Source organism: Triticum dicoccoides, chromosome 6B, assembly GCF_002162155.2.
Source record: "Triticum dicoccoides isolate Atlit2015 ecotype Zavitan chromosome 6B, WEW_v2.0, whole genome shotgun sequence".
Lineage (NCBI taxonomy): Eukaryota > Viridiplantae > Streptophyta > Magnoliopsida > Poales > Poaceae > Triticum > Triticum dicoccoides.
In genome coordinates, this window is record NC_041391.1 from 561,097,211 (window position 1) to 561,112,452 (window position 15,242).

At 46.0% G+C, this 15,242-nt stretch overlaps 1 protein-coding gene across 1 annotated transcript in view; it reads right to left on the bottom strand.

The window, feature by feature from the left end:
- LOC119326379 (uncharacterized WD repeat-containing protein C2A9.03-like) overlaps window positions 1–15,242 on the bottom strand; it is a 29,121-nt gene that overhangs the window by 1,515 nt on the left and 12,364 nt on the right. The window lies entirely within an intron of this gene.

Here is a 15,242-nt window from a genome sequence, read left to right on the forward strand (position 1 = left end):
AGCCCTTTAGTACCGGTTGGTAAGACCAACCGGTACTATAAGGTTTGGGGGGTTTTTAGTTTTATGAATTCTTTTTCATTTAATTTTGTGTTTCCATATTAATTCTTTTTCGTTTGCTGGTATTTTACGATACTACACATTGTACACGTTATGCATATATATATATATATATATATATATATATATAGAATTTCTAGTAGAACCAATCATGCATATATATATCATCAATGTCTCACAAACCACCATATTAATTAATTCACACATACACACATGTATAGCTATATACAATTTCTCCTACATATGCATGTTGCCTTCGGAGCCAGTGGCATTAGCCTAATTGGTGCCTTCGGAGCACGATGACAATTGGAAGTGGTTTTCATGGGGGCGGTAGCGGGTAATAGTATTCTCCCTTCGGATTTATGACCTGGTCGAGCAAAAATCCCGCTATTTTCTCTTGAAGTGCTTCTACGCGCTCCGTTTCTAGGAGCTTCTCCCGCACCTCTCTGAACTGTTAAGAAGGAGATCAATATGCATGTGTATTAGTTGTGTGACTAGATATCGATAATGGTGTAAAAATTGTGAATAGTGTTCTGACAAGCGTACCCATTCCTGTCTTTGAGATCTACTCCTTTCGGACGCCATCATGCGAATGTTCTCGCAAACGCAGAATGCACACAGATCAGTCCCCTACGCCTGCTTCAGGGCCTTTACGAGAATGGAATTTGATCAGATAATAATTAATCAATAATTAAAGAGATGGCAACTAGCTAGCTAGCTAGTACTACTTAATTACTTACCTTGGGTCGAAACCATTTAAGCTTTTTTCCATTCGCCTTCCGTGACGCTGATGAACCTTGCCCAAGCCCTGCCCGCCGACAAAGAAAATGAATAAAGGGGTTATTAAACAGTTCATATCATGAAATGACGAACTAAATAGGCCGAGATATATAGTTAATAATGATTGAAATTACCTGTTGACTATCCCAAACAAGATGTTATAGTCAGTATTTTCTTTGAGTAGTGAGTCCAGTATTTCAACTGTTCCGACATCAACTTTAATGATACACAAGATCCAGTGAAATCTGCATGCACACACGTTTGCAAGTCTTAATTAAGCGGGCATATGTAAGCAAAAACATGTAGCTAGCTAGTAGGCAAAAACAGAGAATTTGTAGTACAAGACAGTGTGACTCACTGGAAGTTGTAAGGAAGTAGTATATCTTCATTGTATTTGAGGCGCTTCAAGAACTCTAGCATGTTGTCCTCTACGGCCTTTTCATGATGTGGATTTATTAGTCATGTGTATTCATTAACGGTGTTTAGGTCAATGAACCCAATGCCAAAGCGTCCACCTTTTCTCATTTCATACATCTTCATCCTGCATAATACCACAGAAAAGAATATAGTGAGGATAATTACAGGTAATGATTGATCAAAAGGATCACTACAGCTAGCTTGAGACTTAAATTACAGAAAGAAATCACTTACAGACAATAGCAACTGACGATAGATTTGTCGAGTGCGTCTTGATTGTATAACTGAAACAGTTCAGAATACTCAACGGACAGAGCTTTCTCATGGAAGTAATGCTCCTCCTTGACATTCACCATGAGGGACAATCGATCGGAAATCTTGGTAATGTTCATGTACCATTGATGCAATTCATACATTCTCGTTGGGAGGTTCTTGACCTTGTCTGGCTCGACCAAAGGTTGGCCCCGGACATATTTCCGATTTATTTCATCCTCTGTAAGCACAGGCATGGGCTCGATCTCGAGGAGTTGTCCAACAGTGATGTTGAGAACTTCAGCCTGCATTATATGGTCCTTGGTTATTACCACATTGCCCACCTCGAGAACGTAAACTGTTTGCCCACAATAATATTGGGTGCACATACTGTCACGTGTTGTTGGCACAACAAGCGAGGGGATCGATTGCGCCGCCTGTTCTCCCAGCTGGGGAATGGTTTTCCCGCATTTTTTGACAGCTGCTTGTTGTTTGCTCGATCCCGAGCTCGCCTCCTTACGTAGACGTGCTCGATTTAACTTCCTGATGTGGCACTCATAGTCTGTGTCAACAGGCTTGGGAGCTGGTGGTTGAGCCATACGAATGAAGTGGTCAATCGTTTCCTCAGGCACTTTCTCCCTTGGCGGCGGTGGCGGTTTCGGTGCAAAATGGGCTTCCACCTCGGCCTTCGATATGGCTGCGTTTTCCTCCTGGGACTTGTCATAAGGCCTCTGCGGAAGAGGCGTGAGGCTTGGACCATATTTATATCGCTTGCCTACGCCTGTACTTCCTGTACTACCTCGACTCGTACCGCTACGCACCATAGCTGCGGGGTGTCTCTTCTGCGATTGCTGAGGCGGAGGAGACGGCTGACGGGGCTGAGTTGGACGAGGAGGAGTGGCCTGAAGCTGTGCCGGACTTGGAGGAGGAGTGGCCTGAGGTTGTGCCGGACTTGGAGGAGTGGACGTCTGACGCTGTGGCGGACTTGGAGGAGGAGGAGTGGCCTGACACTTTGCCGTACTTGGAGGAGGAGTGGCCTGACACTTTGCCGGACTTGGTGGACTTGCAGGAGCGGGAGTCTGCTGACTCGGTGGCGGACTTCGACGAGGAGTCGGCTGACGCGGTGTCGGTGGCCTTCGAAAGATGGTGCAATCCTTTTTCCATAGGATGATACGATGGTTGGCCTCTCCGAGAAAGTGCTCGTCGTCACCTCCAGGAATGTCAAGCTGTAGCTCCGAATATGGGTCCACCACCTCATCAACCAAGACACGAGCATAGCCCGCTGGAATCGGGTTGCAATGGAAGGTTGCCTCGGGGGGATTTGTAAAAGCAACAGCGTCCGCCACCTTCATGGATATGTTCTTCATTTTGACATGTAGCTCGCAGTTAGTGTTCTCCGTGATGTCACCCACGGGGTATCTATCCAGCATTGCGTCATCCGGGGCGGAACCCACGCTGCTTCTCGGCATGGATGGGGCGGTGCTATCCAATGCTGGATCATTCGCTAGCTGCTGCTGCTGCTGAGACCCCCTTTGCTGGGTAAGTGAGTCGATCTGCTCCTGCTATCGCTGGAATTTGACTGCCAATTCCGCTTGACTTGCTTCTAGGCCTTGAAGGTGTTCATAGTCCCGCTTCCTCTGCTCCTCCTCCATCTTCCTCTTCTTCTCCTCCGCAATCTTCTTTCTCGCATGGGTTCTGTAGTCGGTGTTCCAGTCTGAAAACCCCTCATACCACGGAATAGCGCCCTTGCCTCGTGTTCTTTCCGGGTGTTCAGGATTTCCCAGGGCACGCGTAAGCTCGTCGTTCTCTCTGTTAGGCTGGAACACCCCCGATCATGCCTCTTCTATTGCAACAAGTATCGCATCATTGGCTCCCTTCAGACTTGCCCTCGTCGAAACATTGCCTGTCTTCGGGTCCAACTCCCCCCCATGCGCATAGAACCAAGTCCTGCACCTGGGGGCCAGCTCTTAGTAACCGGAGTGACACCTGCATCCTCCATCTCTTTCTCAGACTTATCCCACTTAGGCATTGCCACCGCATAGCCACCTGGCCCCAGCTTATGGAACTTATCCTTTTTTCGGCATTCTTCTTGTTTATTCTCGACCGTTCCTTAGCTAATTCCGAATCCTTGAATTTCACGAAATCGTCCCAATGAGCACGTTGGTTCTCTAGTGTTCCCTCGAATACTGGAGTCTTCCTTCCTCCCTTGACGTACTTGTCCCATTCACGATTCTTGTGGTTCTTGAATGCAACCGCCATCTTCCTAAGAGCAGCGTCCTTGACTTTCTGCACATCTGCTTCTGTGAAATGATCTGGTAGGGTGAAATGTTCCATGAGAGTATCCCAAAGCAGCTCTTTTTGTCTTTTGTCAACAAAAGTAACATCTGGACGTGGAGCAACGTCCTTTTTGTCTTTTTGTCTTTAGTCTTTTGCTGGCTCTCTCCATTCTTGAAGGGAGATCGGGAGTTGGTCCTTCACAACAACTCCGCACTGACGAACGAACTTGTCCGCAATCTTCTTAGGCGCTAATGGTTCGCCATTAGGTCTGATTGCCTCGATATTGTACTTTACGCCCTCCTTCAACTTTTTGTTCGGGCCTCATTTCGTCCTTTTGCCTGAAGATTTGCTTGATCCGGATGGCTGAAAGAACAAAGATCGATTCGTTAATATATCTTCAAGTCATTTAAAACATGTGATGATCACCAGATGCCTGCTTATATAAATATATATACCTCGCCGGTCTTTGTTGTTTCAAGATCAACATTTTCTTCGTCATCATCATAATCATAGTTCATGACTTCATCAATTCGGTCGTCGCGCTCGAATATCATATCACCCTCTCCGGTGTTGTTTAGAAATTCGGAGCCGTCATAATCTTCTTCATTCTGATCATCATTTGGCCCGTGAGGATGGCGTATCATATCGAACATGGCCTGTTCTCCCTCTCTGCCGGTATTGTCCGCCATAGCTTTTATTTAACTAATCCAAAAGAAATATAAAACAATTTAGTCTTCAAATTACATCGTCTCGAATAATAGATATAATCTCAAATACATCGTCTCGAATAATAGATATAATCTCAAAAACATCGTCTCGAATAATAGATATAATCTCGAATACATCGTCTCGAATAATAGATATAATATCGAATACATCACTGGCTAGGTAGCTAATAAAGATCGAATACTACAGAAGAATCTAGGACACTCGCGGTTCCTGCGGCGCGGGCGGTGGACACCAAAGAGAAGGAACCCTCACAAGATCATAGCTGAAGTGAGATCCCTGAAGAAACTGCCAGGTATTGGAGAACCTGCTGTTGGGGAACGTTGCAGAAAACAAAAATTTTCCTACTCGTTTCACCAAGATCATCTAGGAGTTCATCTAGCAATGAGTGATTAGATGCATCTACATACCTTTGTAGATCATGAGCGGAAGCGTTCAAAAAAACGGTGATGATGTAGTCGTACTCGACGTGATCCAAATCACCGATGACCAGCGCCGAACGGACGGCACCTCCGCATTCAACACACGTACGGAACAGCCACGTCTCCTCCTTCTTGATCCAGCAAGGGAGGGAGGAGAGGTTGAGGGAGATGGCACCAGCAGCAGCACGACGGCGTGGTGTTGATGGAGCTGCAGTACTCCGGCAGAGCTTCGCTAAGCACTATGGAGGTGGAGGAGGTGTTGGGGAGGGAGAAGGAGGCAACCAAAGGCCAAGGCGTTCAGGTATGAAGTCCCTCCTCTCCCCCACTATATATAGGGGTGCCAAGGGGGGGGTGGCCGGCCCTAGGAGATCCAATCTCCTAGGGGGTGCAGCGGCCAAGGGGGGTTTCCCTCCCCCCCAAGGCACCTAGGAGGTGCCTTCCCCTCCTAGGACTCTTTCCCCCTTAAACCCTAGGCGCATGGGCCTATGTGGGGCTGGTGCCCTTGGCCCATTAGGCCAAGGCGCACCCCCTGCAGCCCATGTGGCCCCCCGGGACAGGTGGACCCACCCGGTGGACCCCCGGGACCCTTTCGGTGGTCCCGGTACAATACCGATAACCCTGAAACTTGTCCCGATGCCCGAAACAGGAGTTCCCATATATAAATCTTTACCTCCGGACCATTCCGGAACTCCTCGTGACGTCCGGGATCTCATCCGGGACTCCGAACAACATTCAGGTTACTGCATATACATATCCCTACAACCCTAGCGTAACCGAACCTTAAGTGTGTAGACCCTACGGGTTCGGGAGACAAGCAGACATGACCGAGACGACTCTCCGGTCAATAACCAACAGCGGGATCTGGATACCCATGTTGGCTCCCACATGCTCCACGATGATCTCATCGGATGAACCACGATGTCGAGGATTCTATCAACCCCGTACGCTATTCCCTTTGTCTATCGATATGTTACTTGCCCGAGATCCGATCGTCGGTATCCCAATACCTCGTTCAATCTCGTTACCGGCAAGTCACTTTACTCGTACCGTAATGCATGATCCCGTGACCAGACACTTGGTCACTCTGAGCTCATTATGATGATGCATTACCGAGTGGGCCCAGTGATACCTCTCCGTCATACGGAGTGACAAATCCCAGTCTTGATCCATGTCACCCAACAGACACTTTCGGAGATACTCGTAGTCTACCTTTATAGTCACCCAGTTACGTTGTGACGTTTGGCATACCCAAAGCACTCCTACGGTATCCGGGAGTTACATGATCTCATGGTCTAAGGAAAAGATACTTGACATTGGAAAACTCTAGCAAACGAACTATACGATCTTGTGCTATGTTTAGGATTGGGTCTTGTCCATCACATCATTCTCCTAATGATGTGATCTCGTTATCAATGACATCCAGTGTCCATAGTCAGGAAACCATGACTATCTGTTGATCAACGAGCTAGTCAACTAGAGGCTCACTAGGGACATGTTGATGTCTGTTATTCACACATGTATTACGATTTCCGGATAACACAATTATAGCATGAATAAAGACAATTATCATGAACAAGGAAATATAATAATGCTTTTATTATTGCCTCTAGGGCATATTTCCAACAGTCTCCCACTTGCACTAGAGTCAATAATCTAGTTACATTGTGATGAATCGAACACCCATGGAATTCTGGTGTTGATCATGTTTTGCTCTAGGGAGAGGTTTAGTCAACGGATCTGCTATATTCAGGTCCGTATGTACTTTACAAATCTCTATGTCTCCATCTTGAACATTTTCACGAATGGAGTTGAAGCGACGCTTGATGTGCCTTGTCTTCTTGTGAAACCTGGGCTCCTTGGTAAGTGCAATAGCTCCAGTGTTGTCACAGAAGAGCTTGATCGGCCCCAACGCATTGGGTATGACTCCTAGGTCGGTGATGAACTCCTTCACCCATATTGCTTCATGTGCTGCCTCCGAGGCTGCCATGTACTCCGCTTCACATGTAGATCCCGCCACGACGCTTTGCTTGCAACTGCACCAGCTTACTGCCCCACCATTCAAAATATACACGTATCCGGTTTGTGACTTAGAGTCATCCAGATCTGTGTCGAAGCTAGCATCGACGTAACCCTTTACGACGAGCTCTTCGTCACCTCCATAAACGAGAAACATTTCCTTAGTCCTTTTCAGGTACTTTAGGATATTCTTGACCGCTGTCCAGTGTTCCTTGCCGGGATTACTTTGGTACCTTCCTACCAAACTGACGGCAAGGTTAACATCAGGTCTGGTACACAGCATGGCATACATAATAGAACCTATGGCTGAGGCATAGGGGATGACGCTCATCTCTTCTATATCTTCTGCCGTGGTCGGACATTGAGCTGAGCTCAATTTCACACCTTGTAACACAGGCAAGAACCCTTTCTTGGATTGATCCATATTGAACTTCTTCAATATCTTATCAAGGTATGTGCTTTGTGAAAGACCTATGAGGCGTCTCAATCTATCTCTATAGATTTTGATGCCTAATATATAAGCAGCTTCTCCAAGGTCCTTCATTGAAAAACTTTTACTCAAGTAGGCCTTGATGCTGTCCAAGAGTTCTATATCATTTCCCATCAAAAGTATGTCATCTACATATAATATGAGAAATGCTACAGAGCTCCCACTCACTTTCTTGTAAACGCAGGCTTCTCCATAAGTCTGTGTAAATCCAAACGCTTTGATCATCTCATCAAAGCGAATGTTCCAACTCCGAGATGCTTGCACCAGCCCATAAATCGAGCGTTGGAGCTTGCACACTTTGTCAGCATTCTTAGGATCGACAAAACCTTCCGGCTGCATCATATACAATTCTTCCTTAAAGAAACCATTAAGGAATGCCGTTTTGACGTCCATTTGCCATATTTCGTAATCATAGAATGCGGCAATTGCTAACATGATTCGGACAGACTTCAGCTTCGCTACCGGCGAGAAAGTCTCATCGTAGTCAACCCCTTGAACTTGTCGATAACCCTTAGCGACAAGCCGAGCTTTATAGATGGTCACATTACCATCCGCGTTTGTCTTCTTCTTAAAGATCCATTTATTTTCTATGGCTCGCCGCTCAACGGGCAAGTCAGTCAAAGTCCATACTTTGTTTTCATACATGGATCCTATCTCGGATTTCATGGCTTCTAGCCATTTGTCGGAATCCGGGCCCGCCATCGCTTCTTCATAGTTCGAAGGTTCACCGTTGTCTAACAGCATGATTTCCAAGACAGGGTTGCCGTACCACTCTGGTGCGGAACGTGTCCTTGTGGACCTTCGAATTTCAGTAGGAGCTTGATCAGAAGTATCTTGATCATTATCATTAACTTCCTCTCTAGTCGGTGCTGGCACCTCAGGAACATTTTCTTGAGTTGCGCCATTTTCCGGTTCAAGAGGCAATACTTCATCAAGCTCTACTTTCCTCCCACTTACTTCTTTCGAGAGAAACTCTTTCTCCAGAAAGGACCCATTCTTGGCAACAAAGATCTTGCCTTCGGATCTGAGGTAGAAGGTGTACCCAATAGTTTCTTTTGGGTATCCTATGAAGACGCATTTTTCCGATTTGGGTTCGAGCTTTTCAGGTTGAAGTTTCTTGACATAAGCATCGCATCCCCAAACTTTTAGAAACGACAGCTTAGGTTTCTTCCCAAACCATAATTCATACGGTGTCGTCTCAACGGATTTCGACGGAGCCCTATTTAAAGTGAATGCGGCAGTCTCTAAAGCATAGCCCCAAAAAGAAAGCGGTAAATCGGTAAGAGACATCATAGATCGCACCATATCTAACAGAGTGCGATTACGACGTTCGGACACACCATTACGCTGAGGTGTTCCAGGCGGCGTGAGTTGTGAAACTATTCCACATTTTCTTAAGTGTGCCCCATACTCGTGACTCAAGTATTCTCCTCCACGATCTGATCGCGGAAACTTGATTTTCCTGTCACGTTGATTTTCAACCTCACTCTGAAATTCCTTGAACTTTTCAAAGGTTTCAGACTTGTGTTTCATTAAGTAGATATACCCATACCTACTTAAATCATCAGTGAGGGTGAGAACATAACGATAGCCATCGCGAGCCTCAACACTCATTGGACCGCACACATCGGTATGTATGATTTCCAATAAGTCGGTTGCTCGCTCCATTGTTCCTGAGAACGGAGTCTTGGTCATTTTACCCATAAGGCATGGTTCGCACGTGTCAAATGATTCATAATCAAGAGACTCTAAAAGTCCATCAGCATGGAGCTTCTTCATGCGTTTAACACCTATGTGACCAAGGCGGCAGTGCCACAAGTATGTGGGACTATCATTATCAACCTTACTTCTTTTGGTACTCACATTATGAACATGTGTAGCATCACGTTCGAGATTCATAAAGAATAAACCATTCACCATAGGAGCATGGCCATAAAACATATCTCTCATAAAAATGGAACAACCATTATTCTCAGATTTAAAAGAGTAGCCATCTCGAATTAAACGAGATCCCGATACAATATTCATGCTCAAAGCTGGCACTAAATAACAATTATTAAGGTTTAAAACTAATCCCGAAGGGAGATGCAGAGGTAGCGTGCCGACGGCGATCACATTGACCTTGGAACCATTCCCGACGCGCATCGTCACCTCGTCCTTTGCCAGTTTCCGCTTATTCCGCAGCCCCTGCTTTGAGTTACAAATGTGAGAAACTGCACCGGTATCAAATACCCAGGAGCCACTACGGGCACTAGTAAGGTACACATCAATTACATGTATATCACATATACCTTTTGTTTTGCCGGCCTTCTTATCCGCTAAGTACTTAGGGCAGTTCCGCTTCCAGTGACCGCTTCCCTTGCAGTAAAAGCACTCAGTCTCGGGCTTGGGTCCATTCTTTGGCTTCTTCCCGGCAGCTTGCTTGCCGGGCGCGGCAACCTCCTTGCCGTCCTTCTTGAAGCTCTTTTTACCCTTGCCTTTCTTGAACTTAGTGGTTTTATTGATCATCAACACTTGATGTTCCTTCCTGACTTCTACCTCTGCTGATTTTAGCATAGCAAATACTTCAGGAATGGTCTTTTCCATCCCCTGCATATTGAAGTTCATCACAAAGCTCTTGTAGCTTGGTGGAAGCGACTGGAGGATTCTGTCAATGACCGCATCATCCGGGAGATTAACTCCCAGCTGAGTCAAGCGGTTATGCAACCCAGACATAGTGAGTATGTGCTCACTGACAGAACTGTTTTCCTCCATCTTACAGCTGAAGAATTTATCGGAGACTTCATATCTCTCGACCCGGGCATGAGCTTGGAAAACCATTTTCAGCTCTTCGAACATCTCATATGCTCCATGTCTCTCAAAACGCTTTTGGAGCCCCGGCTCTAGGCTGTAAAGCATGCCGCACTGAACGAGGGAGTAGTCATCGGAACGTGCCTGCCAAGCGTTCATAACGTCTTGTTCCGCAGGGAGAACGGGTGCGTCACCAAGTGGTGCTTGTAGGACATAATCTTTCTTGGCAGCTATGAGGATGATCCTCAGGTTCCGGACCCAGTCCGTATAGTTGCTGCCATCGTCTTTCAGCTTAGTTTTCTCTAGGAACGCGTTGAAGTTGAGGACTACGTTGGCCATTTGATCTACAAGACATATTGCAAAGATTTTAGACTAAGTTCATGATAATTAAGTTCAACTAATCAAATTATTAGTGAACTCCCACTTAGATTAGACATCCCTCTATCCATCTAAGTATTACATGATCCGAGTTAAACTAGACCGTGTCCGATCATCACGTGAGACGGACTAGTCAACATCAGTGAACATCTTCATGTTGATCGTATCTTCTATACGACTCATGCTCGACCTTTCGGTCTTCTGTGTTCCGAGGCCATGTCTGTACATGCTAGGCTCGTCAAGTCAACCTAAGTGTTTGCATGTGTAAATCTGTCTTACACCCGTTGTATGTGAACGTCTGAATAAAACACCCGATCATCACGTGGTGTTTTGAAACAGCGAACTGTCGCAATGGTGCACAGTTAGGGGGAACACTTCTTGAATTTATTGTGAGGGATCATCTTATTTACTACCGTCGTTCTAAGTAAACAAGATGCAAAACATGATAAACATCACATGCAATCAAATAATAAACGTGACATGATATGGCCAATATCACACAGCTCCTTTGATCTCCATCTTGGGGCTCCATGATCATCTTGTCACCGGCTTGACACCATGATCTCCATCATCATGATCTCCATCATCGTGTCTCCATGAAGTTGCTCGCCAATTATTACTTCTACTACTATGGCTAACGCGTTTAGCAATAAAGTAAAGTAATTACATGGCGTTTCTTGATGACACGCAGGTCATATAAAAGAATAAAGACAACTCCTATGGCTCCTGCCGGTTGTCATACTCATCGACATGCAAGTCGTGAATCCTATTACAATAGCATGAACATCTCATACATCACATATAGATCATTCATCATTCATCACAACTTTGGCCATATCATATCACAAACCACTTGCTGCAAAAACAAGTTAGACGTCCTCTAATTGTTGTTGCAAGTTTTACATGGCTGAATTAGGGTTCTAGCAAGAACGTTTTCTTACCTACGTTAAAGCCACAACGTGATTTGTCAACTTCTATTTACCCTTCATAAGGACCCTGTTCATCGATTCCGCTCCAACTAAAGTAGGAGAGACAGACACCCGCCAGCCACCTTATGCAACTAGTGCATGTTAGTCGGTGGAACCGGTCTCACGTAAGCGTACGTGTAAGGTTGGTCCGGGCCGCTTCATCCCACAATACCGCTGAAGCAAGAAAGGACTAGTAACGGCAAGAGAGTTGACAAATCTACGCCCACAACAAATTGTGTTCTACTCGCGCAAGAAGAACTACGCATAGACCTAGCTCATGATGCCACTGTTGGGGAACGTTGCAGAAAACAAAAAATTTCCTACTCGTTTCACCAAGATCATCTAGGAGTTCATCTAGAAACGAGTGATTAGATGCATCTACATACCTTTGTAGATCGCGAGCGGAAGCGTTCAAAAGAACGGTGATGATGTAGTCGTACTCGACGTGATCCAAATCACCGATGACCAGCGCCGAACGGACGGCACCTCCGCGTTCAACACACGTACGGAACAGCCACGTCTCCTCCTTCTTGATCCAGCAAGGGAGGGAGGAGAGGTTGAGGGAGATGGCACCAGCAGCAGCACGACGGCGTGGTGTTGATGGAGCTGCAGTACTCCGGCAGAGCTTCGCTAAGCACTATGGAGGTGGAGGAGGTGTTGGGGAGGGAGAAGGAGGCAACCAAAGGCCAAGGCGTTCAGGTATGAAGTCCCTCCTCTTCCCCACTATATATAGGGGTGCCAAGGGGGGGTGGCCGGCCCTAGGAGATCCAATCTCCTAGGGGGTGCGGCGGCCAAGGGGGGTTTCCCTCCCCCCCAAGGCACCTAGGAGGTGCCTTCCCCTCCTAGGACTCTTTCCCCCTTAAACCCTAGGCGCATGGGCCTATGTGGGGCTGGTGCCCTTGGCCCATTAGGCCAAGGCGCACCCCCTACAGCCCATGTGGCCCCCCGGGACAGGTGGACCCACCCGGTGGACCCCCGGGACCCTTCCGGTGGTCCCGGTACAATACCGATAACCCCGAAACTTGTCCCGATGCCCGAAACAGGACTTCCCATATATAAATCTTTACCTCCGGACCATTCCGGAACTCCTCGTGACGTCCGGGATCTCATCCGGGACTCCGAACAACATTCGGGTTACTGCATATAATTATCCCTACAACCCTAGCGTAACCGAACCTTAAGTGTGTAGACCCTACGGGTTCGGGAGACAAGCAGACATGACCGAGACGACTCTCCGGTCAATAACCAACAGCGGGATCTGGATACCCATGTTGGCTCCCACATGCTCCACGATGATCTCATCGGATGAACCACGATGTCGAGGATTCTATCAACCCCGTACGCTATTCCCTTTGTCTATCGATATGTTACTTGCCCGAGATCCGATCGTCGGTATCCCAATACCTCGTTCAATCTCGTTACCGGCAAGTCACTTTACTCGTACCGTAATGCATGATCCCGTGACCAGACACTTGGTCACTCTGAGCTCATTATGATGATGCATTACCGAGTGGGCCCAGTGATACCTCTCCGTCATACGGAGTGACAAATCCCAGTCTTGATCCATGTCACCCAACAGACACTTTCGGAGATACCCGTAGTCTACCTTTATAGTCACCCAGTTACGTTGTGACGTTTGGCATACCCAAAGCACTCCTACGGTATCTGGGAGTTACATGATCTCATGGTCTAAGGAAAAGATACTTGACATTGGAAAACTCTAGCAAACGAACTATACGATCTTGTGTTATGTTTAGGATTGGGTCTTGTCCATCACATCATTCTCCTAATGATGTGATCTCGTTATCAATGACATCCAGTGTCCATAGTCAGGAAACCATGACTATCTGTTGATCAACGAGCTAGTCAACTAGAGGCTCACTAGGGACATGTTGATGTCTGTTATTCACACATGTATTACGATTTCCGGATAACACAATTATAGCATGAATAAAGACAATTATCATGAACAAGGAAATATAATAATGCTTTTATTATTGCCTCTAGGGCATATTTCCAACACCTGCCGCCCTCTAACGCAATCATGTAGCTAGGGCTGGGCATTCGGTTTATATGGTTAATACGGTTCGGTTTATTCGGTGTTTTATAATTTCGGTTTTGAAGAAATGGAAACCGAATTAATCACACAATATTTAGAAACCGAACCATATTAACCATAATATATCGGTTCGGTTTATTCGGTTAACTGAAAAACCAAAATACATGCACTCATCAGTATATATCACAAGAGCTAGCAACCTTAACATCAGTCCTTGCTTTATTCGGTCAAGCAAACTAGTGAACATAACTAAGTGTAAACTCACATGGGGCGTTACATGTATTATGTACGGAAGAATATGTGATGCGTGTAAACTAAGCAACTCATGCACTAATTGATACACTAATTGCTAGTTACTTCCATAACCAAGCGCCGGGCATGCATACATACTCCTACGAGTACTAGTTAGATTGTGAGATTAGAAACTCATCTAGCGGCTGGCCTGACGTCTGCCACAACCAACAAGTATTTGCCAGAGGACGCGCCCCCGCTGCACTTTCAAAAACAAGGTATTGCATGGGGTATCGTACATATCGGTTTTTTCGGTGTATTCAGTTTTTGGACACTGGAAACCGAACAAAAACCAAACACCGAACAACCTTAAAATTTCCCACCGAACAAAAAATCAAATCACCGAATTAATAGATAAATCGGTTAATATGGTTCAGTTCGATTTGGTTTTTCGGTTTTCGGTTCAAAAGTGCCCACCCCTACATGTAGCGATGGACGTGCTCGTCCTCCTCCCTGACACGGCGACGTACCACCTTCGGCGGGGCCGACTCCCTCCGCACCGAAACTGGCCCACGCGAACGCCACCAAACGAGATCAGGGTCGACGACGGGACCCGGGGCCGGGTTCCTCATCAAGCGGCGCGCCCCTCCAGGCAGCACCTCCTAGTGCCAGCCCGGCGGAGCCCAGTCCCGGACATGGGTCAGCTGGACGTCGTCGCGGACGTGTCGACGGCGAGGATGCGGGTCGGGCATCGTCGAGAACAAATACTAAATATATGCCCGCAAAAAGTAACATTTTTTTAATGATTGGATTTTGATAACTAAAATTTCTAACATTTCTATATAACTAACATTTCTATAACATTTCTAACAATGCTATATATAACTAACATTTCTAATATTTCTATAACTAAAAAATAGAAAAAAAAAATATAACATTTCTATATATATAACTAACATTTTTATAACTATTTCTATAACTAAAAATAGAAAAATTTCTAACAATTCTAACTTTTTTATAACTATTTCTATAACTAAAAAACAGAAAAATTTCTAACAATTCTAACATTTCTAACTATTCTAACAATTCTAACATTTCTAACTATTCTAACAATTCTAACATTTCTAACTATTTCTGAAAAATAGAAAAATTTCTAACAATTTCTAAAAAACAGAAAAATTTCAACTATTTGTATAACTAAAAAACAAAAAATGTATGTGTGTGTGTGCGCGCTCACCGGCGAGGCGAGGGACGACGGGGGGCGGCGACGGGGGCCGGGCGCGCGGCGACGGGGACGGCGACGGGCGCGGCAACGACGGGGATGACGACGACGGGGACAGGGACGGGGCGGCGACGACGGGGACGGGGACGGACGGGCC